The sequence below is a fragment of the Heliconius melpomene genome, unplaced genomic scaffold, assembly GCF_056956725.1.
Source record: "Heliconius melpomene rosina isolate 202511_hmr_F unplaced genomic scaffold, ASM5695672v1 ptg000086l, whole genome shotgun sequence".
In the NCBI taxonomy this organism is placed as follows: Eukaryota; Metazoa; Arthropoda; class Insecta; order Lepidoptera; family Nymphalidae; genus Heliconius; species Heliconius melpomene.
The window spans coordinates 5,001-7,500 of NW_028181906.1; the positions used below are offsets into that span (position 1 = coordinate 5,001).

The 2,500-nt window shown below is 48.6% G+C and overlaps 1 non-coding gene across 1 annotated transcript in view; it reads left to right on the plus strand.

The window, feature by feature from the left end:
- Positions 1-716: 716 nt before the first annotated feature.
- The window catches only part of LOC146526338 (small subunit ribosomal RNA), a 1,903-nt gene continuing 119 nt past the window's right edge, over positions 717-2,500 (plus strand). Inside the window, exon 1 of the ribosomal RNA XR_014879432.1 lies at positions 717-2,500. This exon is cut by the window's right edge and continues 119 nt beyond it. This is a non-coding gene — a ribosomal RNA (small subunit ribosomal RNA).

Below are 2,500 nucleotides of genomic sequence, written 5' to 3' on the forward strand. Positions count from 1 at the left end.
TTGGTTATGTTTGTTGTGGGGGTTTGTTGTGGGGCTCTCTCGCTCTTCTTGTGATTAGTAGTCACAGTTTTGCGTAGAGTGTCTCGCGTCTCTCCCCATTACGGGCATCAACGCCGCACGATTTGCGTTGTTCGTATATCAACTTTGATACATTGTTATATCGATGTTTGTTCAGCGACCGTTCTAATACCAGTGTGCGCGGCCACCCTTTGCGGGGCGACACGTTCCTTTAAAATTGGCCACGATCTCTCCAACACCGAGCGTTGATTTGTATACACAACATGTTCACGCTCATGTTAAACGAGAGATTATGAGAGTGTGTTGTGTGCGTTTTGCGACCGTTGTCGCTGCGCACGCATCAAAGATCTCGTCAGAGAACGTTCAGTACTGCGACCGAGCACCGGCACACACCGCCACCGCTTTCGTCTTCGTTCTAACCGACGACGGCGTCTGCGCGTGCGTTGTGCGGCGCGCGCGTCGTGTGTAATATCGGAGCGGCGATAGTTTGCGCGCGAACCGACATGCATTCATTCATTCATTCGTTTGTTTGTTTGTTTGTTTGTGTGTTATCGCTCGTCGCGTAAGCTTTCAAAGTTCAAAATTTATTATAATTTTATTTTTTAAAAGTCATCGCGACGCGTCTCTCGACGCCCGCGTTCGACGTTTAACAAAATAAATAAAACAACGCGAGAGTTAGCGATGTTGTTATTGTTAGCTCCCTGGTTGATCCTGCCAGTAGTTATATGCTTGTCTCAAAGATTAAGCCATGCATGTCTCAGTGCAAGCCGTATTAAGGCGATACCGCGAATGGCTCAATATATCAGTTTTGGTTCCTTAGATCTTACTCAGTTACTTGGATAACTGTGGTAATTCTAGAGCTAATACATGCAATCAGAACTCTGACCAGTGATGGGATGAGTGCTTTTATTAGATCAAAACCAATCGACGGAGGGCTTCGCGTCCGAAGTCGTTAATTTTGATGAATCTGGATAACTTTTGCCGATCGCATGGTCAAGTACCGGCGACGCATCTTTCAAATGTCTGCCTTATCAACTTTCGATGGTAGTTTCTGCGACTACCATGGTTGTCACGGGTAACGGGGAATCAGGGTTCGATTCCGGAGAGGGAGCCTGAGAAACGGCTACCACATCCAAGGAAGGCAGCAGGCGCGCAAATTACCCACTCCCGGCACGGGGAGGTAGTGACGAAAAATAACGATACGGGACTCTTTCGAGGCCTCGTAATCGGAATGAGTACACTTTAAATATTTTAACGAGGAACAATTGGAGGGCAAGTCTGGTGCCAGCAGCCGCGGTAATTCCAGCTCCAATAGCGTATACTAAAATTGTTGCGGTTAAAAAGCTCGTAGTTGCATTTGTGCGCCGCGCTGTCGGTGCACCGCATCCGCGGTGATACTGACACGTCTGCGGAGCATATCGTCGGTGAGCCGGCGGTAAAACGCCGGTTCAATATCAAAATCCTATCGCGGTTCTCTTCGGTGAGTGTCGAGATGGGCCGACAATTTTACTTTGAACAAATTAGAGTGCTCAAAGCGGGCTCAAAATGCCGCTTGAATATTTCGTGCATGGAATAATAGAATATGATCTCGGTTCTATTTTGTTGGTTTTCAGAACTCCGAGGTAATGATTAATAGGGATAACTGGGGGCATTCGTATTGCGACGTTAGAGGTGAAATTCTTGGATCGTCGCAAGACGAACATCAGCGAAAGCATTTGCCAAAGGTGTTTTCATCAATCAAGAACGAAAGTTAGAGGTTCGAAGGCGATTAGATACCGCCCTAGTTCTAACCGTAAATATGTCGTCTAGCGATCCGCCGACGTTAATACAATGGCTCGGCGGGCAGCTTCCGGGAAACCAAAGATTTTGGACTCCGGGGGGAGTATGGTTGCAAAGCTGAAACTTAAAGGAATTGACGGAAGGGCACCACCAGGAGTGGAGCCTGCGGCTTAATTTGACTCAACACGGGAAATCTCACCAGGCCCGGACACCGGAAGGATTGACAGATTAACAGCTCTTTCTTGATTCGGTGGGTGGTGGTGCATGGCCGTTCTTAGTTGGTGGAGCGATTTGTCTGGTTAATTCCGGTAACGAACGAGACTCTAGCCTGCTAAATAGGCGTCGTCATTTAGGTGTGCGCGATTTCGGTCGCGCAACTCACTGGCGACGTATTAAAATTCTTCTTAGAGGGACCGGCGTCTTCGAGCCGCACGAGATTGAGCAATAACAGGTCTGTGATGCCCTTAGATGTCCTGGGCCGCACGCGCGCTACACTGAAGGAATCAGCATGTTCTCCCTGGCCTAGAGGCCCGGGCAACCCGTTGAAACTCCTTCGTGCTGGGGATTGGGGTTTGCAATTATCCCCCATAAACGAGGAATTCCTAGTAAGCGCGAGTCATAAGCTCGCGTTGATTACGTCCCTGCCCTTTGTACACACCGCCCGTCGCTACTACCGATTGAATGATTTAGTGAGGTCTTCGGA